Source organism: Mauremys mutica, chromosome 4, assembly GCF_020497125.1.
Source record: "Mauremys mutica isolate MM-2020 ecotype Southern chromosome 4, ASM2049712v1, whole genome shotgun sequence".
NCBI classification, from domain to species: Eukaryota; Metazoa; Chordata; order Testudines; family Geoemydidae; genus Mauremys; species Mauremys mutica.
In genome coordinates this window covers 96,355,587-96,382,886 of record NC_059075.1, presented here as the reverse complement: position 1 = coordinate 96,382,886, position 27,300 = coordinate 96,355,587, and the positions used below count along the sequence as shown (strand labels likewise).

Here is a 27,300-nt window from a genome sequence, read left to right as displayed (position 1 = left end):
CATAAGGAATTCAGGATTGGGACCTATATACAAATTCACTGTTTAGCTCAGTCCACAATGTCAAGTTCTTTGTGTGACCTCCCTTCTTTCTTCTCCATCTCAAACCACAAATGGATCAGAAATACATAACAGGCCAAATTCACCAAGCCTAATTCCATTGGTTTCAATAAAATTACATCAGGAATGAATTTGGCCCATTAGTGTTAAATAAGGACATTTGTACTAAAAAGCTATCTTTTGCTGGATCATTTTCTTTGATACTCAAGTGAAAAATTAAAGCTTAGTATGACTCAGGTTCGGAATAGTGAGGCAGTTATTAACATGCTAAAAAGATTTCAATACCATTAAGGTTGTCAACCAACAAAAGCAAGAAGTTACAGATGTTCTGCATCATACTGTAATCTCAAATATGCAGTAAGCAGTATACATAAAATAAATCAATTGTGCTTTTTATTCATACACCACACATCTGAGAACAGGATTATCCTGTTTGTGCTTGAAATTGCAGAAAGCACAGTAGGTAACAGTACTCACTACCCAAACCCATGTGAGTGACCCTGAAAGATCTGGCTCGGGTCAGTGTATGTTCCAATTCTGCAATAAAGTTGAATGTGGAGGGTTTTGTCTTAACTCTTATTTTTTTTAAGCTGTGAAAATTTTATGGTGCTTATAAAGGTGGGAGGGAGGCAGCAGTTCTCTCTCCTCCTATTAGCAGGTATGCCTAATGCTCAGTAGGGCTCAGTAGCAGCTAAGCATACTTATCAGAGACAACAAAGTAACAGTGTGAATAGGTGGTGTGCTAAATTCTGCCAATCCAGCTCAATACTGAAAAGTATTATCCTGGTTGATTCCAAGCTTCTCAAGCCCAGCCTGCCTGCTATTTGGGGTAAAACTAGCAAAAATTGCTTCTGTGGTGTTGTGAGGTAAACTAAATCCATCAAAAAGAACAGGAGTACTTGTGGCACTAACAAATTTATTTGAGCATAAGCTTTCATGGGTACAGCCCACTTCATCGGATGCATAGAATGAAACATATAGTAAGTAGATATATATACACATACAGAGAACATGAAAAGGTGGGAGTTGTCCTACAAACTCTAAGAGGCTAATTAATTAAGAGAAAGTCCATCAGTCACTAGAATGTGACCACCAAACTCATTGGGAAATAAAATAGGATTTGAACCTAGGTATCTAGAGGTGAAAACTATAATGTATGGGGTTTTTTGTTTGTTTTTGGTTGAGAAAGAAATCTGATCACAGTAATTCATGAAAGTTTGCAAGACAGACCAACCTACCTAGTCAATACACATTTTCAATCTTTATAAAATGCAGATCATTAACCCAAAAGATTGCTATGGCTTCTATCATGTAAATCTACTGCACGGTGTGGTCCATGATGTAGATTCTGCCTACCTCAACATTTTTCTTCATATTGCCCACTATTTCAGCTCCATGTATAGTGACAATTCTGAGAGCACCAGTGCAGATAGGCCACTGAAGTTTTAACCACGTCATCTAGACTTGCTCTGACCTTTGCATGCATGTACGCATGCATGAGCACACAGACGCGCCAAAACCTGCATTCCATGCATTTTAGGTTAACCCCACAATCTGGCATCTTGACTGCTAAGTTCAAATAACTCAGCAAATCAAAGTAAAACTCATCTGAAACCATCCCATGAAGGGGAGGAGTGACAAGTATAAAGAAATTATTAAATTAAGGTTCTATTTATACAGATTAGTAAATGAGCAATAAACTTTACAAGCATATTACACATGCGAGTAATATTTGTTATGGATAGTTATGAGCACACAGAAAGTGTTATAGGTGGTTATAAACCATGGTTATAAGCAACCTATTGACATGTTGGACTCTATAACAAGTGTTTAACCATTTAGTAAAACATTCATTAATCATTTATTAACCTTTTATAATCTACTTAGAAATGGAACTGTAGTATAAACGGTGACCAACAAACCTGTGGGAACACTCTCTTGCTACCAAAAATTCTCAGCTGCAAACAACCATTTCCTGCCCACTCCTGCACTTGTGGAAGTCAGTGCTAAAACTCCCAGTAACTTCGATAGTACAGGAGTGGGTCATACATGTGCTCCTCATTGTAATGCACAAAGATGTTCAGAAAAACCACCTGCATTCATATCTATGGTAATATTTTGGTGGTGTTTTGTTTTAAAAAGTCTCTTGCCCAATGCACCTTTTTTTGTTGTTGTTGTTGATATGATATAAAGCCACAGGTTTCAAAGTGTATAACGTTTTGCAGTTGGTAGTAATTATTACCATTATTCTTTATTTATAGTACAGTAGCACCAAGTTCAGGACTCCATTTTGGCTAGCACTGAATAAACCACGTAGTAAGGCCTGGTCTACACTAAACATTTAGATTGATGTTGCTATGCTGACCTAAACTCTGGTGTAGATGCAGCTAGACTAGTGGAAGAATGCTTCCGTCAACCTAGTTACTGTTACTTGGGGAAGCAGAGTTCCTGCAGCAATGGAAAAACCCCTTCTGTCACTGTAAATTGCGTCTATTCTACAGGTGTTAGAGTGCAACTGCTGTAGTGCTGCTGTTGCCCTGGTAGTGTAGACAATCCCTAAATCCTTGCCCCAAAGAGCTTACCACCTATATGGAGAAAACTAAAAAGGGTGGGAGAAGTGGAAGAAAGGAAATATTATCATCCTCATTTCACAGATAGGGAAGAGAAGCACAGAGAGATTAAGTGATCAGATTAAAGGGGGGGGGAGTTTAAAAAGCACCGTAGTTTACAAGCACAAGTCCATTGACTTTCAATGGGATTTGTGTGCCTAGGTCATGTAGGTGCTTGTGAAAATCCCACCCTGTGATTAAATTAGGTGAAGAGGCAGCATGACCTGTAAACTAGCACTCAAGAGACTTGGTTTCTATTTCCAGCTCTGCCACTGACCTGCTGTATGAACCTTGGGCAAGTCTCTTCATCTTTCTGTGCCTCTATTTTATTTCTCTTGCCATAAGATCTTTGTGGCAGGAACTTTCTCTTACTATGTGTTTGTATAATGGGCACTGATATGAATTGGGGGTCTCTAGGTGTTTTTGTTATATTAATAATAAGACACACACATCCTTGCTGCTGAAATATGCTTTCACGTCCTAGCAAATATATCCACCACTTATGTAGCATTTTCTCTCTGAAAGTATTCTGAACATAAGGACGACCATGGTGGGTCAGACCAAAGGTCCATGTAGCCCAGTATTCTGTCTTCCAACAGTGGCCAGTGCCAGGTGCATCAGAGAGAGTGAACAGAACAGGTAATCATCAAATGATCCATCCCGTCGCCCTTCTCCAGCTTCTGGCAAAACTGAGGCTAGGGACACCATCCCAGCCCATCCTGGCTAATAGCTATTGATGGACCTATCCGCCATGAATGTATCTAGTTCTTTTTTGAACCCTGTTATATTCTTGGCCTTCACAACATCCTCTGGCAAGGAGTTCCACAGGTTGACTGTGTTGTTGTAAAGGAAAGGAAGTCCATTAACATCTGACATCCATTACCTGAAATTCAAGACTGAAGTGATGGTGGAGGGTGTAAGCAGAGGACAGGATCTGAGAAATGTTTCCAACAGCCGTTTTTTTGTTTGTTTTTTTAAATGGTGCACTTTGATGAATGATAAATCTTATTAGTGGCAATACAGACCTTCAAGCAACCAGTACTGAAAAGTGTGTTGGTCAACGACATCTCCACCCTTTCTGAAAAAATGTGATTGTTTCTATCTGACTAGGTTTCAGTAGAAAACTTAATAACTATCACTTTATCATCATTATGTCTATTCCATTCAGGATCTTAGATAGAACCCCATCAATTTTACAAACATACAGCTTTCAACTTTATCAACTTTGAATAGACTTTTCCCCCCACTTTTCCCTCCAGAACCACCATCAGTCCCTTTGTTTTGAAAACATGATACAAATTTCCAAAGGCACTCAGTAAGAAACACTGTATTTTATATTCTGGAGAGATAGGACCACACTGAGATAGAAAATGAGTGAGAAAAGCTATAGAGTGAGACACTATCTTCCATTTATCATAGCCTAAACTCAGTGAAATGGGATTACGGGACAAACCCTGAATAACTGAAGATTTTGATATTGTGATGTCCTGGTTTGTATAAACATGTACCAATTGTTGGTTACTTCCTGGAATGTGACATACCTGTTCTTGGTTGTATCAGTTCCTCCCAATGGCTGCTTTTTCAAGTGCCCTGTTTCTTCTCCTTCCTTTCTTGTTCCTCTTCCTTCTATCATCTGACCCCCAACTTCAAAACAATTATTTTAAAAGATATGTTTATATTAGATGCCACATTGCTCTCTGAATAGTCAAAACTGAAATTAGGGCTTCCTGTCAATAGATAAGCACTGTCCAGATCAGGGTAAACTGGAGGTTACAGAAACTCAGCAGAGGACCAACACAGTAAAACTGGATCTTACAGCTCCATGCTGGGATTTTAAAAGGAGTCAAAGAGAGTTAGGCACCTAAATCCCATAAACATTCAATGGATTTGGGTGCTTAGTGGTCATAGGACCCATTGAAAATCTCAGCCTGAGAGTTTAAAAAATGGAAGGTACCAAACTTTCACTGAAAATCAGGACCATGTACAGAACTTCACAAAGTGTAGCTAGTATAAAACTGGAGGACAGCAAGCCAAACTGGAACACCTTTGCCTCCTAGACACCATTTTCAATCTTGAAATGCACTTAAACCAATTTAAAAAAAAATACCACATGCAAAGGAAAGGGAGCTGAGCTAGCAGGGACTGGCTTTAAAATTTATAATGGAATCTTATCTGAAAAAGTAGTGTGCAACAAACAGGGGTACATGTGTGTATGGCTTTCTCTCAGTCAGATCAAGCCTTCATAAGGCATTAGACACCTTTTATATAGTTGCTATAAATACTAGGGTAGTATTTTATCATTCCATATGCTATCTTCCATCTCTGAGTGTTTGCCAATCTTATGCATCTATTTCAAGACTATTTTTAGCTTGCCCATATGTCCTTCCAGAAACTTGTTTGTCTCTGTAACTGGGTCCCTTCCTGGCCTGCCTCCCTGCTGTTCTGGGCTCCTTCAATAAAGCACCTTCAGGCTTCTCTTTTGCAGCACCCATGGTTTCCTTTATTTACAACTAGTACCCACCACCACCAACACCATATACAAAGTGTACAAGGCTTTGGTCTCCTCTTTACAGGGTTTCTCCCTTCCCTCTGGAAACTACCCCTTCCCTGGCCAATCCCCCGTTTTGCACTGGCTGCCTGCCAGCCTTTATAGCTCTTCTCTGAGCAGGCCCACAGGTGCAGTCAGTTCCTGAGGCCAGGCACCAGCCTTTTCCCCAGCCCCCATCTATTTCCCCTGATTGAGGCTGGCTGAGCAGGGGCTAATTAGGTGCTTGAGCACCAGCACCCTGCTACAGTCTCAAATCTTTTGATCTTTCAAATGATCTCTTCTATTCTGTGTTACTTGTTGCTTATATGTACAGACCTAGTTTCTATTTTCAGGCTGCAGTATATCCTGCACTGTGCACTTGCACGTGGGTGAGCAGTTACTCTTACAACTAGTCCAATTGAAGGTAATTTGAGTGAATAGCTCAATGTGAGTAAAGGTTTCAAAGTCTGGTTCTTTGTAAGCAACACAACTGTCATTATTCAAAGGACATGTTAATGGTCTTTGTTTCAGTCTCTTTTTGTAATCATAACAGCCCGTAGTGATTCCAGGTGCCTCCATTTTTGGGTACCCAACCTGAGATGCCTTCAATGGGCCTGATTTTCAGAGGGCACCTGCCCGCTAAGTAAGAGGCCTTCTTAAAAAAGTCTCAAGTTGAGAAGCCAAAATCTGAGGCACCCAAAAATAGTTACTTTTGAACAGGGCCAGCCAGTGATTTCCCTACACCCCCCCTGAATTTTCCCAACACCCCCCCAGTTTTGTGAGCTAGTTACATACCAATTTAGTGACTGTTTGGAAATCTGAATTTAAACTGAAACATTAATACACACTTTAAAAGTTTATACAGTGTATGATAAAATATGTGTATCTGAAAAAGTATAATAGATTTGAAAAGTATGAACATAGACTAGCTTCCTTGCTTCCTTATACAGCTGCTTTTTATGATGTCAGTGCATTCATTTCGGTGATGTTGGCCAACCTAATAATTTCAAATGATGATTTGTAAGCAAAGTCTAAATGAGCTCTCCCTGACAGCTAGTGATGAGCTGGGGGCTAAGGCTTCAGGGCCAGATTATATTTACATTCACACCTAATCTACCCAGGTATCCAGCAAACAGAGCTGTGTTGTCCAAGTGATAGATTTTGGCTGGGGTTGGGTTACAAACCACTTGAATGTGGGGGTATGGAGGGATGAAATGTTGTTCTTATTGTATGAGTAAAGGGCAGTAGAACTGTACTTAGCCTGTGATGATTTGAAGGCATCAAGAGAGAGAGTGGGGACCTGTCCCTCTCCACTGTTTAAAGACAGAGCTGATTAGGCTCCATAGATAGTCTTTTGTTCTGTTACGTGACCACTGCAGCCGAAATCACTGACAATCAGGTCTAAGTGCTTAGTCCTGTTGTTGGGACAATGTTCCTGTGGGTACAGTGTTTTTGTGTAAGAGACAGCCCAGACTGCACTAGCAGCGAGGTTCCCACACTGAGAGCTCAGCTGAAATCACTGAGAGCTGGTGGAACCTCAAGAGACCAACTCGCAGAGGTCACAGTGGTAGGTGACAGCAGAAGGTGACTGTGCAGGGCCATTGGCAACAGAGTGGTGGAGTGAACAGTGGCACAACGAACAGCCGTGGCCAGAGTGAACTGTGCCTTTTTGTCCCCCACCTGGAAGGTGTACTCACGTGAAAACACCTCTGAACTCTGAGTCTCCACTGACTAAGGACAACACCGGTGAGTGGAGTGCGGTGGAGGGAAAAGTGAGGGGAATGTTAAATAAACATTTGTTTGTTGGACTATATTTTAGTCACTTTGCTCCAGAATGCTAGATTTGTGACTGTGAATAGACACTTATATAAATATGTTTCCCAGTAGGCCAAGATTTTTAAAATGCAGTATTTGCCAAGGTTGTTATCTCACATTGTTGCTATCTTGGGAGGTCATTATGTTGGGGAGTTTCTGTACTAAACATTTTTATTATAATTAATTTTTACATAAGAATGGTCATACTGGGTCAGACCCATGGTCCATATAGCCCAGTACCCTGTCTTACAACAGTGGCCAAGGCCAGGTGCCCCAGAGGGAATGAATAGAACAGGGAATCATCAAGTGATCCATCCCCTGTTGCCCATTCCCAGCTTCTGGCAAACAGGCTAGGGACACTCAGAGCATGGCGTTGCATCCCTCTCATCCTGGCTAATAGCCACAGATGGACCTGTTCTCTAGGAATTTATCTAGTTCTTTTTAAAATCCAATCAAGATTTTGTAGACCTCTATCATATCCCCATTAGTCATCTCTTTTCTAAGCTGAAAATTCCCAGTCACTTTAATCTCTCGTCCTGTTTCATACCCCTCATCATTTTAGTTGCCCATCTCTGTACCTTTTCCAATTCCAATATATATATTTTTAGGATGGGTGACCAGATCTACACACACTATTCAAGGTGTACACGTACCATGGATTTATATAGAGGCAATATGATATTTTCTGTCTTATTATCTATCCCTTTCTTAATGATTCCCAACATTGTTTGCTTTTGTGACTGTTGCTGCACATGGAGTGGATGTTTTCAGAGATCTATCCACAATGACTCCAAGATCTCTTCCTTGAGTGTTAACAGCTAATTCAGATGCCATCATTTTGTATGTATAGTTGAGATTGCTTTCCAATGTGCATTACTTTGCATTTATCAACATTGAATTTAATTTGCCATTTTGTTGCCCAGTCACCCAGTTTTGTGAGATCCCTTTGTAGCTCTTCACAGTCTGCCTGGGACTTAACTAGCTTGAATAGTTTTGTATCATCTGCAAATTTTGCCACCTCACTGTTTACCCATTTTTCCAGATGAATATGTTGAATAGGACTGGTCCAGTACTGACCCCTCAAGATACTACTATTTATCTCTCTCCATTCTGAAAACTGATAATTTATTCCTACCCTTTGTTTCCCATCTTTTAACCAGTTACTGATCCATGAGAGGATCTTCCCTCTTACCCCATGATGGCTTACTTTTCAAAAGTCAATTTAAATTAAATACATTTTTTTAAATGATATATTTTTTTAGAAATCTAGATCTGTTATGTGTTTTGGTGTAACTTGCATTTTCCTTATGTTAAATTTGCATTATCCTAACAAAACATTTACTTTCTTCACTTTCTTCACATCAGTCAAGATTTTATAGACCTTTAGCATATCCCCCCTTAGTCATCTCTTTTCTAAGCTGAAAATTCCCAGTCATTTTAATTTCTTCTCCTGTTTCATACCCCTAATCATTTTAGTTGCCCATCTCTGTACTTTTTGCATTTCCAGTATGTCTTTTTTGGGATGAGGTAACCAGATCTGCACACAGTATTCAAGGTGTACATGTGCCATGGATTTATATAGAGGCAATATGATATTTTCTGTCTTATTATCTATCCCTTTCTTTAAAAAGCAAAGGTTTCAGAGTAGCAGCCGTGTTAGTCTGTATTGCAAAAAGAACATAAGCTTTCGTGGGCTACATCCGATGAAGTGGACTGTAGCCCACGAAAGCTTATGCTCAAATAAATTTGTTAGTCTCTAAGGTGCCACAAGTGCTCCTGTTCTTTTTAAAAAAGCAAACAGAATGTTGGGAATCACTGACTGCTGCTGCACACTGAGTGGATGTTTTCAGAGAACTATCCACAATGACTGCAAGATCTTTCTTGAGTGTTAACAGCTAATTCAGACTCCTTCATTTTGTATGTATAGTTGAGATTGTTTTCCAGTGTACATTACTTTGCATTTATCAACATTAAATTTCATCTGCCATTTTTGTTGCCCAGTCACCCAGTTTTGTGAGATCCCTTTGTAATTCTTCGCAGTCTGCCTGGGACTTAACTATCCTGAATAGTTTTGTATCATCTGCAAATTTTGCCACCTCACTGTTTACCCATTTTTCCAGATCATTTATGAATATGATGAACAGCACTGGTCCCAGTACCGACCCCTCAGGGATACCACTATTTATCTCTCTCCATTCTGAAAACTGATAATTTATTCCTACCCTTTGTTTCCCATCTTTTAACCAGTTACTGATCCATGAGAGGACTTTCCTCTTACCCCATGATGGCTTACTTTTCAAAAGTCAATTTAAATTAAATACTTTTTTTTTAAATGTATATTTTTTTAGAAATCTAGATCTGTTACGTGTTTTGGTGTAACTTGTATTATTCTTATGTTAAATTTGCATAATCCTAACAAAACATTTACTTTATTCATATCTCTTTTCTATATCTCATTGGTCCTGACACCCCCACTGTAAATTCGAACACCCCCCCTAATTTCAATTCCTGGGGAAACCACTGGGGCCAGCTCCAGCTTTTTTGCCGCCCCAAGTGGCAAAAAGAAAAATCCGATCGAGCTGCCGCTGAAGTACCTCCAAAGAGAAAGACAGGGAATGAAGGACCCGCTGCCGAAGCAGACCGATTGAGCTGCCGCCAAAGTGCCGACGACCATGACCCGGAATGCTGCCCCAACAATGGACGGAGTGCCTCCTCTTTCTATTGGCCGCCCCAGGCACCTGCTTCCTTCGCTGGTGCCTGGAGCCGGCCCTGCTTTTGAAAAATCTTGGCTCACTCTTTTAACCCAGTTTTCCATGCAATTTCCTCTACCTATTGATCTTAAGAAGAATGTTTCTTTGTATCTTACGGTGTCTTTATGGTTTCCTTCCTCTCTGTCTAGGTTCTTAAGGAGTGCTCCTGACTATGCAACCTTAATGCCTCACAACATTATAAAGCGTTCACGTAAAGATCTCTATCTGTCTTGGCCTCGCTTTCTGTTCCTTCCTGCCAGTTTGCAGGGACTGGACTTAGGATGTTTAGACTTCACTGACTCATGCTGTGTATTTTATATTGTTAGCATAATCCTCCTGCAATTATACTGAGTGTGGACGTCCGGTGTTGGGGCTCGGCCCTCTCAGGCGCCGCTGGGACCCCAGGCGCCTCACTACCGACAGCCAGTAGGTCAGGGTCCAGACCCTTCGGCAGGGCGTTGAGCGAACAAACAGTCTATAAGTCCAGGCCCTGGGCCAGGGCCGGGCAATCCGCAGTTAAAGCTCAGACCCTGCAGCAGGGGTTGAGCAAACAAATAGCAGTTCAGGGCCTCAGACCCTCAGGCAGGGGCTGAGCAAACCAACAGTAGTTTGGGGGCTCAGACCCACAGGCAGGGGCTGAGCAGACACTGAGGTAAGTCCAGGCTCCTACGCCTGAGCGCTGGGGTGAGGGGGAGACTGCCACCCGTGAGTAGGAGTGGCAGGGGGGACGCAGGCCCATTCACTCCACTGCGTCCCAGCCCGGGGCCGTAACAGCAGCAGTCAGTCAGCTGCTGTGTCAGTGGGGATCCTGGCCGCAACACATTGACATTGGCTCGGGGTCTGCTGCAGCCGGACTAGAGTCGGCTACCCCCGGGCCACTTCCACTCTCCCCCTCCAATGGTACCTGGGTATCCCCGGCGTCTTCCTCAGTGTCCCACACCATGGGCTCCTCAGGGTACTGGGTGCTGGGTAAGCCGGGCTGCTCCTCAGGATACTGAGCGAGGGGAAGCTCAGGCAGCTCCTCCAGGTAGCGAGCCCGGGGCAGGCTCGGCCCAGCGGGAGCTAGAGCACTAGCGTCTGTCCTCTTCGGCAGCCAGCGGTCAACTGAGCGCTGGGGCCGGGCCTTTATACTTCCTGTCCCACCCCTTGACTTCTGGGGGGCGGGAACAGGCGGTGGTGGCTCCGCCCACTGTGGCGTCCGTTCTGGCTTGGCCCTCTGAGGCGCCGCTGGGACCCAGGGCGCCTCACTACACGCCCCCCCCTCAAGGCTGGCTCCCGCGCAGCGGGGCCAGACCCTTCCATACCCCCGAGGTGGGAAAGGAAGTCCACGTTTGCGTGGTCCTTCCCGGCCCTATGGCAAACGGTGAAGGCATAGGGCTGCAGCGCTAGGTACCATCGCTGCAGCCGCATGTTATGGTCTTTCATGCGTGCCAACCACTGGAGGGTGGCGTCGTCAGTGACCAAGGTGAATGGCACCCCAAGGAGGTAGTACCGCAGGGCGTCGCAAGCCCACTTTGTGGCGAGGGCTTCCTTTTCAACCACCGCATAATTTTCCTCTCGGGGAAACAGCTTCCGGCTGATGTAGAGGACCGGGTGCTCTTCCCCGTCCACCTCTTGGGAGAGGACAGCCCCGAGCCCCACCTCCAAGGCATCCATCTGCAGGATGAATGACTGGTCAAAATTGGAGCTATACAGGACTGGCTTCTGGCAGAGACTTGCTTTAAGCTCTTGAAAGGCCTCGTCACACTCGGGGGTCCACTTCACTTGTCGCGGGCTGTCCTTGGTTAGGAGCCCCATCAAGGGAGCAGCGATCGCTGCAAACTGGGGAATGAACCGTCAATAATACCCTGCCAGCCCCAAGAACTGACGTACTTGGCGTTTCGTGGCTGGCGGAGGACAGGCTGCAACGGCCTGAACCTTGTCCACAAGGGGTTTCACTTGTCCATTTCCGATGGTGTACCCCAGGTAGGTGGTTTCTTGCCAGCCGATGCAGCACTTCTTAGGGTTGGCCGTTAACCCGGCCGCCCGCAGGGACCTCAGGACGGCGGCGACCCGTTCTAGGTGGCTCTCCCAGTGGCGGCTGTAGATGACTACGTCGTCTAGATAGGCCGCAGCATAGTTCTGATGTGACCGGAGGAGGTGGTCCATCAGGCGCTGGAATGTAGCTGGGGCCCCATGGAGGCCGAAGGGCATCCGGGTAAAGTGACAGAGGCCCGTAGGGGTGGCGAAGGCCGTCTTCTCCCTGGAAGCTGGATCGAGGGGGATCTGCCAGTACCCCTTACTTAAATCCAGGGTAGTGATATAACGGGCCTCTCCTACCCAGGCCAACAGCTCATCTATTCGGGGCATGGGGTATGCATCGAACTTGGAGAGGGCATTGACGCGCCTGAGATCGATGCAGAACCATTGGGAGCCATCGGGCTTCGGGACCAGCACCACAGGGCTACGCCACTCGCTCTGTGAGGGTTCAATCACCCCCAAGTCTAACATATTTCGTACTTCCTCGTCAACGATACGTCTCCTATGATAGGGCAGGGGCCAGGTCGCGCCCCGGACCACCACCCCAGCTCCGTCTGAATCCTATGATGTACCAGGGTGGTGTATCCTGGTTGGGCTGTGAAAGTGCGGGAGAATGCTTGTAGGAGGCACCGGGTTTGCTTAAACTGTGCCTCTATCAGTGTCTCCCCAAGCTGAGGCCCCTCGGGGTCCTCGCTGTGGGTTATCTGGGGTCCGAGCTCAGGCTCTGGTGGGTAGGGGTTGATCAAAAGGGCTTCTCGTTCCCGCCAGGGCTGGAGAAGGTTAATATGGTATCGCTGTAGCTTCTTTCGCCGGTCAGGCTGGTTGATCTCGTAGGTGACTGGGCCTACTTTTCTAACCACCTCATACGGTCCTTGCCACCGAGCCAGGAGCTTGGACTCATTGGAGGGAAGAAGAAGAAGGACCCGAAAGTCGCGGGTCTGTGCGTCCCGATTGTAGCTCCGGGCCTGTGTTTCTTGGGCGGCTTTCAAATTCTCCCGGGCCAGGGCCCCCGCCTGCCTAAGACGTTCCTGCAACTGGATCGCGTATTTCAAAAGGCCTTGGGCGGGGGATGGGGTTTGCTCCCAGGTCTCCCGCATCAGGTCCAAGAGGCCCCGGGGCCGGCGGCCTCAATTCAAATGGTGAAAATTTGGTCGACGATTGGGGGACCTCTCGTACCGCTAAAAGCAAGGGTGGGAGTAGCTGGTCCCATCGGTGGAGGTCCTGCTGGGGAAATCTGCGCAGCATGTCCTTTAAGGTCCGATTGAACCGTTCGACCAATCCATCGGTCTGACGTCCGTAGCTGCTTGATCCCCAGGAGTTCACACACTTGGCGTAGTAATCACAAGGTAAAATTGGTCCCCTGGTCTGTGAGGATCTCCCGGGGCAGGCTAACACGGGTGAAGATCTTCACCAACTCGCCTGCGATAGTGCGGGCTGTGATGTTTCGCAGGGGAATCGCCTCGGGGAACCGGGTGGCATAGTCCAGCATAACCAGGATGTATTGAAACCCTGCCATACTCTTGGGGAGAGGTCCTACCAGATCCATAGCCACGCGCTCAAAGGGGGTCTCGATTACCGGCATGGGCATTAGGGGTGCCTTGGGAGTTCTTGCTGGGGCGGCCAGCTGGCACTCGGGGCAGGAGCTGCAGTAGAGTTTTACTTCCTGATATATACCCAGCCGGGATCGAGGATGGTCCCATCCACGGTGGCCAGTTGTTTGTATGCCTGGTTGAGTGTAGGGTCAGCCCTTTGGTCTCGGCAAAAATCCGTGGGGGCCAAGGGATCCTCCACATCTCCTGCGGAGATGTCCTCCAACCCTCCCGGCTGGTCGGCGCGGTCGAGGGCTTCCGGCTCGTCTACCTCGGCTTCTGGGGGCTCCCCTCCCAAGGCTGGCATGGGCTCCGGGTCCTCCCCGGCGTGGCGGCATAGGACTGCGGGAAACTCGGGCCAGTCCCGGCCCAGGATCACCGGATATGCCAGCCGCGGCGCCAACCTCACCACCATCAAGTGGGTGACTCCATCAACCGTCAGTTGGGTCCGGGTGCTGGGGTAAGGTCGAATGTCCCCGTGAATGCATTGTAGCTGGATTTTTCCCAGACGAGCATCAGCCGGGGGACCCAAGCGTTGTCGGATCAATGTCTGTCCACAGCCCGAGTTGAGGAGGGCCGTTGTCGGGTACTCCTCAACCATCGCAGGCACAGTGATCTTGACTGCCTGGGATCGCCGGGCACGGGCTTCCCCCGAACAGACCTGGCCGAAGGTGCACTCGAGTCCGGGGCAGTCCCGCTGTAGATGGCCAGACTCCCCACAGGAAAAACAGGGCCCCAGGTCCGTTTGTCCGGACCGAGGCCAGGCCCCGGGGTTGTCGCCTGGACAGTTCCGGGTCCCCTCTCCCCCGCGCCGTCGGAATCAGGGTCAGTTGTATCTCCTGCAGGCACAGCTTTCACTCTGGAGGTTGACAGCGCCATGGTCATCAGTGGCACCATCACAATATATAATTCTACTGAACTGTGGAGTTTAACATTGTTTGGGTTGCTGATGAGAGCTTTCTAAAATATTACATTATTGCACCAGATATGTTGACCATCACTTAAATAAACAAAGCAGTAATTTAAATGAAAAACAATCAAGAAAATATACAACAATCAGTTCAGATTAAAAATCAACTGATGAAAAAGATCATTTTTGGTATTGTTAGACGTGGTCAAACCCTAAAGTCCGTCTCGGGTAAATGAAAACTTAACTGATTGATGCCATTTATAAACAAAATTGCCTCCAGGATGAGGGAAAGTATAGTTAGTAAGTTTTATTCCAACTTGATTTTAAAACAACCCTTATATACATAGGTATAAAGAAGAAATGGCACTTCCACCTTCCAGCATCTGAGAAGCCAAAGGCTGGTCTGGCATAGAAAGCTTTGTTCTGCCAACACTTCCAGCAAAAGCAAGCAAGAAACTCTGCATTTTGATAAGAAAATAAGGGACAGAAGGGAAGGTATCAAAGAGAGGTAGTGGTAGTCCCAAAGAGAAGTAATGAATTGGAGCCAACAAGCTGTTTGAACAGCAACTGTAGTAATGAAAAAACAAAGGACTGGATTGAGGTTGTTGAGATTTCCTCCGAGACCTCTTCCCACTCGGCTTCCCCGATACTCAGACTCCAGATTTTATCACTAAGATATCTTTATTTGGCACACAGCAAGTCTACGCTAGTTGATCAGACTCAAACATAGGGGGTAGATGCAGGGTATATCACACATCCAAAGTTACACCACAGATCCTCTTCCTTTATATACATTTACTTATCACATTTCTTGGGATCAGCTTCGTCACTTTGGAGGAATCAATCTCTGTACAGCATGCTCTGTCCATGTACAACTTACTCTTTACCTGATCTTTACATACGTGGCTTCTCTCGTCCATTGTTACCTTGTTCTTTATAAATGGTTCCCTGGGTTTTCCTCCTCTTATCTTAGTTCAGACATTCTGTCTCATAGCTTACTGCCCCATTTACTTATCTTAGTTAGCACAGACAGTCTGTCTTCAGCCTGCTGATCTATTTACCTCCCCAATCCTGTCTCTCAAGAAATGAGGTCTCCCTTTATGTCCAAGTACTCAGGTCACACTGGGGCTACAGAGGTGAAGGATGAGTCTTACTTATTCAGTACATAACAGAGAGGAATTTTTGAAAAGTCTTTGCTTTCTGCTGATTTCAGAATTAGATCAGAATATATAATGAAATAAAGGACCTCTGACAAAACACTATTCACTTTTGGGCATCTAGCAAGTGACAGGACCCTAAAATGACAAGATTAAGGATCATACTTTCAGTTTCAACAAGGCTCTTTCTCGGTTAAATAGACTATTTCAACTGGTACAGACCTTAGTCAGAATTTTTATATATGTTCCCCTGACGGATACCAATCATAGTCCCTAAATGGCTCATTTAATACAACAGAGTTCACATTCCATTCCAATCCAGTCAAAACTGGATTTAACCTCAGCAACATTTTCCCTTCAAGTGGGCAGAGGCACATTGTAAACCAGTTTTTTAAATAGTTTTGAGTGGCAGTTCAGTCCATTTGCAAGCCAGTTTCTAGCATGCAGTTGAGGTAGGTGATATATTCTTTGCATATTCTGACAAAGGGTCAGTCAGGGGAAATGGGCCAATGTGATTTGATTCTAGAGCTGTGTAAATAAACTGATTTTTTGGGGTGCTGGCAATTAAAAACAAATTGGGTCAACTTGAAACCAAATGGTAGGTAAATCGAAGAGTGAGAAGAAAATTCACCTCCTGTTGACCTGAAATGAAACATTTTGTTTAGATTTGGGGCATTTTTAGCCTTTTCAAAAATGAAAGCAAAGGAAATTGAGAAACAAAGGGCTAGTTTCACAAGGGGACTTAGGTGCCAGTAATAAAACTGAGGAGGTGCCACCTTCCTTTTACCCACTAGCTGAGGGGTTAGGGAATTCACTTCTGATGTGGGAGGTTTGGATCCCTGCTGCGGAGCAGAGATGAACTCAGGTCTCCCACAGCAGTGCTCTAGGGTAGGGTTCAGAGTGGGACTCTCTGCTGGTGACGGTGTTCCATTTTGTATAGATAACTAAATCTTCATTGAGCAAGAAAGTGAGGGAGAGAACAAATGAGTGACTCTCTAGCCCCGGGGTTAGGGCACTGACCTGCAAAAGGGGGGTGGGAGAGACCTGGGTTTGAGTCTGTGCCTTGAAGCAGGAATTCAAAGCTGGGTCTCCTACATCTCTAGTGAGTGCCCTAACCAATGGTCTATTAGATATAAAAGGGGGGGTATCAGCACCTCCTCCTCAGGTCTGTGAATAGCACCTAAGTCCCCGTGTGAATCTAGCCCCAAAACGAATTGTTCATTTCTGAAATGAAATGTGTCTGACATGTCTGGAAAAAAATGCCCAATTAACCTAAATTGGCATGAATTCACAAAATATTTCCGTTGACCTAAATTTGCAGTTTTTGGTGAAAGAGAATGTCAGCAAAAAAATTTTTACCCAGCTCTATGTGGTACTAAATACAATATGCCAAATTCATTGCTGTTATAATTCCATTGACTTCAGAGTTGCACCAGGAATAAATTTGGCCCAATGATTAAGGCTAAAATAAAACAAAACGTAATTCACATTTCCACAGAATCTCTCTGCCATTATTAATTAAACCTCACAGCAAGATAAAGAGCAAATACTTCTCCCAACACTGGAATGCAGCCACCTCTAAGCCAAAGCATGTCAGCTGTTTAACAACTCATAACAATAACTAAACAGGAGTTTAAGATAGGATTTTTTTTGTTTGTTTGTTTTCTTTCAACAGATATTCCAGAGAGGGATTCAGAGAGGCAAAATAATTACCTGGGCCAAAACACAGGGGTTAACATGTTTGTTTTCCCTAAAGCATCATGGGATATACAAGTAGCCAGGATTTCAGTTTTACATCTCATCTGAAAAATAGTACATGAGCAAGACAGTTCCCACAGCATTATGTTGGAGGAGTATTGGTCTAGTTGAGACTCAAAGAAAGGTGTTAGCTACTGAAGGACTTCCTGTAGCTCTAGGTGTTTTTGGAGGCCTCCCATCTAATTATTATTCAGCCCAACCATACTTAGCTTTTGAGATATGAATGTATCAGAGCACAAGACTAAACATAGAAATTGCACAAATTGTGGTATGTATGTTCTGATCAAACCTCTGAACAGTCAAAACAGGTTCTAAGACACTGGAAAGAACAAAATGAGTCTAGCACTCAGGACAGGATTTTAACCAGCACCTAAGTGAGTTGGAAGCACAAGTTCCTATTAACTTTAATAGAGTCCTATGGTGTATCCTTGATCTTAGAGGCACATAAATTAGCAAAACAGGGCAGAGTAAGACAATTTGGCACTCTCAGTGGAGAGAAAATGGAGAATCAGGAGCTATGAGCCAGCACATTAGGGGGTTGTACTGATGAAGAAAGATGTGTATGGAAATGAAGGTGAGCAAGATGAGGATTTTAGGAAGGGAAATTAGCATATTGTTTGCATTATTACCATTGTACTGAAGAAGGTCTGGCTGGTGGGTTTAGATGCTTGTGAATTATCGGTTCAGGGGAACAGTGTTTCTATACCAGGTATTTTTAATTGATCGGCTATAGATAGAAATAATATGCAGGTATGTTTTTAGGAAGACCAGGCACAGTTGATTTCCAGTCTGGAAGTTGGCTTCAGACCGAGTTGCAACACCACTCCTTCCAGTTTGGCCCGGTCACATCTGAGTTAGGGGGGCTGGGTCAAACCTGAGCAATGCTGCAGCCTCCCTCTACACCAAGGCCAAGTTGCAACACCCAGAGCAAGAAGGCAAGTCCTATCAGCCTGCCCAGGGCAGGAGATGTGGCTGTGGAGTGAGTAGGGAGAGGGCTCACTCTGCAACTCTCCCTCACAGACCTCCCATCCCCTTAGAACATCCTCTGACCTCCCTCCTCATGCCTCCCACTCCCAGGGGCAGCACTTGTCCCACTTCAGTCACTGGAAATATTAGGACATAGGCACCCATGACCCATCAGCTGCTTCCCAATTGGAGTTAATAGGGCACCCTGGCCCTAGAAGGGAGATACTGAGACAGAGTCAGTCAGGAAAGAGCAAGTTGCCTAGAATGAGAGATTGGCAATGGCAGGTGAGAGCTGCCAGAGACCAGGAGACTGGGAGGTCCCTGAAGGAAGCTTTGGGTGGTTACGGGTAGGGGGTGGAGAGGCTGAAGGCAGGAGAGCTGCAACAAGATTTTGCTGGCTGACCTCCCCGAGCTGGAGGGGAAAGAGAGGGCTGGCTGAAGGCCAGAGGGCAGCAGAGGACCATGCCTGCTGGCTCTCAGCTGGAGACCTGAAGCTGAGGGTTAAAAGCTGGGGAGTAGCAGAGGGGCTTACCCCTTCATGTCTCCACATTGCAGAGTTGGAGCCAGGGAAACAGTAGATGGGCCTGTAGGATGTAATAGGTAGAATGTATATTTTAGGTGCTGGGACATGTGAAAAGATGCCTGCTTGTCTGGCAAGGAAATAGAACAGCCAGGTAAAAAAGCGAGCCAGCAACCTGATCAGGTAAATAACTGAATTAGCAAACTAATCTTAGTGCTAGGCATAAAAGGTGTTTATACAATATATAATTAACAGCTTTGTAAACAGAGTATTTAAGCAGCAAAGAATCCTGTGGCACCTTATAGACTAACAGACGTTTTGCAGCATGAGCTTTCTTGGGTGAATACATTTCATGCATTCTTGCATCCGACGAAGTGGGTATTCACTCACGAAAGCTCAGGATTCTTTGCTGCTTTTACAGATCCAGACTAACACGGCTCCCCCTCTGATACTTGAGAGTATTTAAGGTGAGCACCTGAATCCGGGAGCGGGCTTGCATTTAACCCTGTGCTGTGCCCTGTTTCAGTGGACTGATCACTCACTGGAGCAGCAAATAAATGACATACTTCTTCAGCTCAGAAGTCTGTCTGTGAACCTGTGTGTTCTGGGTGGTGGGAAAAGAACTGGGCAACAGGGACGACCTTTCTGGGATGTGAAAAGTTAACAGTGGGAGTGATGGATGCTTCCTGGTAAGGAAGATCTCCCAGCAGAGGGGTTGGGGGATTCCTGCTGGGATGAGCTGGGTTATACACCATCTGAAAGGGCTATGGTGGCTGTCCTGGCAAAAGGATAGGAGAGGTCCAATGAAAAGGCCAGATGTGGTGGAAGACACTGAGAATGGTATGTGTTACATTGATGGAATGGGGGATTCTCTCACAGGATGTGAGGAAATGGATTATGTTTGGGGCTTTTGTTAAGAACTATTTTGAACTATGTTTTTGTAATCAACCATCCCCAAAGGAGGGTATTAGTGAGCCAAGAAAGCTTGCACAGAGTTACCAGGGACTCTGAATGAGGGAAAGTGATCCAGGCCCTATGACAGAGATCAAAGTCAGTGAGGAATGAGACATCCCTCAACACAATAATCTTGGTGTCAACATCCACCACTTGTAACTCAGCCCATCTATCTGACCACCGCAACTGCCTGACTGGACTTCTCCCCTCAGGTACAGTCTCTGAGGAACAGGGTATCTGGCACAAAGCCAAGACTAAGACACTGTGATGTGCAGGGTAAAGGGTCCTCAGAAAATAGAGCAGGGAGATGTAAAGGGCTAGCAGGCTGCATGAAGTATGGACGCAGTGGGAGTGTGACTCTGGAACCTCTTGCGGCCAACTGGCAGAGGGGGTGTTTAGAGTCTAGCAGGGATCCCCTGAGTCAGATATATGCATAAGAATTCGTTTAAGGGAGACATGTCAGATCTCTACCAAGAGCCCATTGGTCATCATAGTCATTGTGAAATGTATGTACAGATGAAATTTAAGGAGTTGTGTCTATATTGAAAATTGTGTTAAGGCAGGTGACCAGGAGGTGACACATCTTGGACAGGTTCCTTTCACACAGAGGGTGACAGACATCTCCCCGTCTGGTCACTGTGTATTGGGTATCCCAATTTATGCTTATTTACATATTGAGACAGCTGATGATTAAGTGATAGTGAAAATCTTCAAGAAAGGAGTGTGCAGGAGGAAAAACCAGCCGGTGGGCATCCTGCTCATGAATAAGGATTTCTCTGCTATATCTGGGGTTACAAACAGGCACCCAAGATCTTCCTCCGAGGAGGCAAGCTGACAGCGTGACTTGTCTCACAAATGGAAGATCACAGCCAAGCCTGGCTGTAAAACACTGGAAGGATTTTGGGTGAGCCTTGCTCTGGAAGAGGGTTTCTCAGCCTTTTCTTTCTGAATCCCTCCCCCACAACATGCTATAAAAACTCCACACACCATCTGTGCCACAATAACTGTTTTTTTGCATATAAAAGAAAGTGGTAGCAAGCAGGGTGATTGCCTGGGGTCCCACGCCACAGGAGCTCCCACCAAGCTACATTGCTCAGGATTCAGCTTCAGCCCCAGGGGGCGGGGCTCAGGGACCCATGCAGTAGGGCTTCAGCTTTCTGCCCTGGGCCCCAATGAGTCTAATGCTGGTGCTGCTTGGCGGATCCCCTGATAGCTGCTCACAGCGCTCCCCGCCCCCTCCCCCAAGGCCCTGGACCCCTGGTTGAGAACTACAGCTCTAGAGGACAGGAAAGTATCTAGTTAAATTAGTAAGTTCTAGAATGTGTGTAATGATTTTATATGTAACCATTTGTTACTTCTACTTGCTACTATTTGAATCTCTTTACTTTGTTAAATTAACTTAGATATGTTTATAGTGAAAACAAGTAAAACAGTGCTGTGTGTTATGGAGCAGGGATCTGAGGTGGAACTGGTACACTGGGCTGTGCTGCTTCTTTGGAAGCAGCGAGTCTGTGAATACTGCAAGTGTCCAGTGGAACAGGAGCTAGACACTCCAGGAAGATGCTCAGAGGAGGGGGGAGGGGGGTCTGCCTGTCACTAACCTGTAGAGAGACAGCAGGGCCTGACTAGTCCAAGAGGGGAGTGCTTGTGTTTCCTGTGGCTAGTGGAACTGAAGAGCTGACCCCTAGCAGGCAGAGACAAGGCTTCCTCATGGTACATGAAAGTGGTAGTGAGATAACCTGGGTAGCATCACAGGGGAAAGGTGGGGGTGGGGGCAGGGCAGTAAAGCAGCACATGGTACAAACATAAGCCGGGGGTGGGGGTTGGGGATTGTTCTGTGCTGCTTTGGTGTTAGATCTTCATCAGGTCATGCAGCATGTGTGTCTAAACTGTGTTGCCTGTAGTCAGAGGAGTAAGTTGAACCCATAGCTGAGGAGGTTTTTACTGTTTATTTGCTGAATTATGTTAATTTATTTTACTTCCTTGTTTTAATACTGAGCTTTGAAGAAAAGACGTAGCTGAAGGTAATTCTCCTCCCACATTCAAGCTATTCCCATCAGTTCACATATGTATTTATTTATTACAAGTCTAGCACTATTTCATTAGAACTATACGTTCTGGGATGAATCTGCAAACAAATCAGCATCCCTGCAGATCTCTGCGATGCCTTGCTGCAGAATTCCTCTGTCATGATGGAAAGCACACTGGTCCCTATTAAGAGAAGCAGTAAATATTTGAATTGTGATTTTTGATTGGAGAACAAACAAATGGTTGGGGCTTTGGAATTTTTATTTTAAATAAATTGTGTGTGCCAGTTGCCAGTCACAATCAGACTACAGTCCCGTTAGCATCCCCTTCCAGAGGCAGCAGCAGTTTCTGGTTTTGTTAAGTGGGTTTTATTCCATTCTGGCAAATAAAATATTCAGCAGACAGCGATGAGGCGACCAGGTTGTTCTGTAGAGGGATGGCTGGGGCTAGTATCTGTTTTAAAGCCAGATAAGTGGCAAGGAGGAGAAATGATATAAATGACAGTGTTTCTTTTACAGTGCCATTGATTCCAATTCCTAGCACGTCTAACAAAAATCAACCCAATATCCATTCTGTAATGTTTCTGGAGTTTTGGAAACTGTGTATGACAGATATCAAGTACTCTGACATACTTACCAGGACCTGATCCTGAAAGCTGCTGAGTGCCCTCAATTCCCATTGAAGGCAGTCACGGTTCAGGGGACTTAGCACCTCACAAGATCTTGTCCAAAATAAGCCAGAACTTTTGTAGAAGAGAGACTCGACTACGTAGGTGGCTATTTTCAGACAAAGTAATGCTATGAGCTGGGGTAATAGGTGTAGTATTGCAAATCCCCAATAGCAGAGCACATTTTTAGTCTTCCCAGCATGGTGAAAGGTCTAGCACAAGTCTTCATCCATGCTAACAGTATGATTTGCATGTTTTATGAAGCATCATAGAAGATATATGATCAATCCAGCAGAGAGTAAACAAAGAACTGTCTCTCTTCTGTAATGCTTGGATAAACACACCAAATAGTTTGCAGTTTGTTCCATGGAGATGAGATCGTGCTCCTCCTCAAACTCATCCCTTGCTGTCATAAAGCATCTGTGATGGGCTGGATCACAGAAACCCCCTTTGGGCTGCCAACTGATGTGCCAAGACTACTTCTGCCCCTGCTTTCCTGCCCTGGCAGCTTGGGACTCCAGCACCCTGTCTTGTTGAGCCAGACATGCCAGTCTCCTCCAGCACAGACCCAGGGTCTGAACCACGTGCCCCAAAGCTGCAGACTTAACTGAAAGCAGCTTAAGAAGTGTTCCTGTCTTTAACACTCAGATGGCCAACTCCCAGTGGGGTCCAAATCCCAAATAAATCCATTTTACCCTGTATAAAGCTTATACAGGGTAAACTCAAATTGTTCGCCCTCTATAACACTGATAGAGAGATATGCACAGCTGTTTGCCTCTCCCCCCCCAGGTATTAATACATACTCTGGGTTAATTAATAAGTAAAAAGTGATTGTATTAAATACAGAAAGTAGGATTTAAGTGGTTCCAAGTAGTAACAGAACAAAGTGAATTACCAAGCAAAATAAAATAAAACACGCAACTCTAAGCCTAATACAGTAATAAAACTGAACACAGATCAAATCTCATCCTCCGAGATGTTTCAATAAGCTTCTATCACAGGCTGGGTGCCTTCCTAGTCCGGGCATAATCCTTTCCCCGATACAGTCCCTGTTCCAGTTCAGGTGGTAGCTAGGGGATTTCTCATGATTGCAGCCCCCTTTGTTCGGTTCCACCCACTTATCTCTCTTTTGCATAAGGCGGGAATCCTTTGTCCCTCTCTGGGTTCCCACCCCTCCTTCTAAATGGAAAAGCACAGGTTAAAGATGGATTCCAGTTCAGGTGACATGATCACATTTCACTGTAAGACTTCATTACCCACTTGCCAGCACACACCTATACAGGGAGACTTACAAGTAAAACAGAGCCAACTGCAGTCAATTGTCCTGGTTAATGGGAGTCATCAAGAATCCAAACCACCATTAATGGCCCACACTTTGCATAATTACAATAGGCCCTCAGAGTTATATTTCATATTTCTAGTTTCAGATACAAGAATGATACATTCATATAAATAGGATGACCACACTCAGTAGATTATAAGCTTTGTAATGATATCTTACAAAAGACCTTTTGCATGAAGCATATTCCAGTCACATTATATTCACACTCATTAGCATATTTTCATAAAATCATATAGAGTGCAACGTCACAGTATCACTTTGCTTCCCAAAGAAAAATTCTGCTCTCTGTTACAGCAGTGTAAGTCCAGAGCAATTCTTGTCACGTTTCTGATAAGTCAAAACTCTGGATCACAGATTACAATGTGACCAGCACAGCTCCATGCTAGTTTCTTCATCTACTTTTGCTATATACAGTGCTCACAGCAAATACATTAAAGGGAATCGGAGCTATCGGCGTCAGATCTAGCTGAATGCTCTCTCTTTGGCACTCACCAGACTGCTGTGAGGGGATCTCCATGTGTGTTAAGTCTCTGAAATCTGAATAGAATCCATACACTGCCCCTAGCTTGGAATCTCTAAGCATGCTCTCCAGGTGCCAATGCTCTGCCTACCACCCCATCCTTAGAGCTGAAACCTCTGTGATCCACCTGCCTAAGCCCTGAGACCAATGCTGATGCCTCAGACTCCCTCATAACTTAAAAACACATCCTCTTCCAGAATTCCAGCTATGTGGATGCTCTGGAGTCACTAGCTAAATTTTCAAAGAGCACATATGCAACATAATACACCCACATGACTTTGCACAGGACTCTAAAACACAATTGCTCTTTACTAGGTAACATAAGAAATACACAGATCTAGATAAAAATAATAAACCATACATGTATTTCCCTGCCTCAGTTTCCTCACCATTGTGGAGCATTCTTGAGCTGGGGATGTCCAGGGTCCTTTTGCTGCAGCAGCTTATTGCTTGACTTTTGAACTAGGGAGCCTCTCCCCCCCCAGGTCAACTTGCTTTTGCTGACCTTGGTTGATCTGACAGCTAAATCCCAGCCCTCTCCACTACAAAAGTGAATCCATCTCTTCCCTTCTGCTATCCAAATCTTCCGGTGAATGGCTCTGAGTCTTTCTCCTGTGATTCTTTTTAAAATGCTTTGTCCCCTCTGTCCCTTTCTTCTGATTGGGGATTTCCTACACTCTGCATTTCATCAGAGGTAGGGTAAAACAAAGGTAGGGTAAAAACTGGTTCTTCTGGGCTTCGGCTAACCCATTGTCCCAGTGTGTTTCTACTTGAATAGGTGGTCATTACATTCTAGTGACTGCTCCTGTTCTACCTGATCTGGTTGGGACATGGTGTCATGTCCCACCCTTGTCAGCAGGGGTGGGATCCACATACACAGAGGTATTCAAGGATTCAGCCATTTTCCTAGTAACGTCATACCACCAAAGAATTCATACAACTATATTCCCCAAATCACTACAGTCAGAAAATGGTATTTTTCCTCCAAAATAAAATGATGAAATTTCATCTAAAAATTTCTTCGCAAAATTGAAAACTTAATTTCTGACCAAGAGGCAAATATTTTCTGTTTAAAAGGTGGGGGGGAGGGACGTTTGTTTGGCTTTAAAAAAAAAACCCTACATTTTTCCATGGAAAGCATCCACTTTCTGCAACAAACATTGTTTAGTCAAAAACTCAGTTTTCTATTAAAAAAATACTGTTGATGGTTTCCTTCATATTCTTCTGCACCATGTAGAGGTAGGATAACAGATGAAATTCTGCTCTCAATCACATGGATGCAGCTCCCCTGGTCTTTAGGAAGACCACAGTTGAGCCCAATATCTTTTCAGTGCATTATAAACCATTTATAACTTGATTCTCAGCCAAAATCCTTCCCTCAGCAGTCCATATTTTGCTACATCAATCATCTCTCTGTCAACTGTATTGGAATGATATTAATGCATAGTTCATTGCTCATTAAGTGGTACTTTTAATGCTTAGAGGCATACAGTACTGCTTCTAAACTGCTTTACATTCTCAACATGAAATAAAAAGAAAGTTGTGTTGGTTTATTATGAACAAAGATTTGTCCTTCAACTGTAAGGCATCTGGGGAATATTTTACTCTGGAACTGATCCAGCAATGATTGCATGATACAAGACTTTTTGAAGCTTCAGCACCCCTACCAGGCATATTGCAAATTTTTTGAATTGTGCTACTTTTAAGGAATTTAAACTTCTAGAGAGCAACTGAGATGCATTTTTTTCAATTTTTAAATCATCTTGGATGACTACTCTACATCCTGATACAAAATGCTGCATGATTCATATTTATCTTTCTACGCTGAGAAGGGAACATCTTCCACCTCAGACAAGTATAAAGTTAGAGTCCAAAAAAAGATCTTATACAGTTTGTGCACTGAAGAACGTTTCAGACCTTAGTAGATTTCTTTATTTAACTTTAGTGAACTCCAGCTATATAAAAAGTTTATTTTCTTCAATTGCTTTGCTGGAGCCAAATTTTTACCTCACTTTAACTGATACAGACCCAGTCAGTGTCAGTTAAAGACAATGGGGCTGTCACAGATTGTCTGGCCCTTTAAGTGGAATTGGGCTCAGTTCCACCTTTGTCTAGTATCCACCTCCTAGGTATGGGTTTGGGCTGGTAGTTGGATTAGGTGATCAGTTGTAACCCACGCCCACTCAGCATAGTCCTTTGTCCCCCTCTAGTGATGGCTCAGCCACAGATAGAGTATGATAAGCCCCTACAGGCTTGACTACCAGGCAAGAGGTCTTTTAGCTCAGGTAGCACAGGCTTATGGGCCAAACTTAAGACCATACACAACTCAACAGCATTTCTGTCTGTAATACAGTCTCTTTTGAACACCGCCTCTGATCAATTCGAAAGTTCAGGGAATGTTTGAGACATAAATGGCCAGAAATCTTTTGATTTGTGGAAAAACTGGAAAACCAAAAGGGAAAATAAGGGATAAATGTAGCCCCTCCCATCTGTTTAGCACAGACACAGCTTCAAGCACAACTGCAATCGTCTAGACATTGATGGCACCCATGAATGCCTTCCAAGCATAACAAATACCCCGTCTCATTTCCAACCATCCTCCCAATCCAGATCAACATGCTGACACTGTGGATCACTTATCATCCAGCCAGAAAGTAGAATGCTTGGGGAGGGGGGTAGTAGAGGGAATGGGGAACCTGGGGGCATGCAGAGAGCCCCTGACAAAAGGGATATTGGGGGAGTTATAGGCAGGAGCACCGGCAGCCTTTTTGGCGCCCTAGGCGGTGGAAGGTCCCGCCCCCGAAATGGCGCCGATGACCGTGGCGGGCGAACATCTGACCGCCGTGGTCGCCGCCCCCCAAATGTTAGTGCCTTGGGCGACCGCCTAGGTTGCCTAACGGGTTGCGCCGGCCCTGGTTACAGGGCATCTCTGAAACAGAGGGGGAGGGGAAATGGTACACCGGGAGCTTGTGGAGGGGATGGGGAGAAACAGAAGGATGCAAGTAGCTCCTGGTGTGTGCAATAAGCTTGGCCTACACTGGCCAGGGCAGGTGGAGGGTCTGGGCTCCCCAAAGATGCCTGGGCTCCCTGGGTGGTTTTTACTATTGTCCGG

At 45.0% G+C, this 27,300-nt stretch overlaps 1 protein-coding gene across 1 annotated transcript in view; it reads right to left on the bottom strand.

Moving 5' to 3' along the window:
• Nucleotides 1–27,300, bottom strand: part of GALNT18 (polypeptide N-acetylgalactosaminyltransferase 18) — a 520,203-nt gene that overhangs the window by 419,247 nt on the left and 73,656 nt on the right. The window lies entirely within an intron of this gene.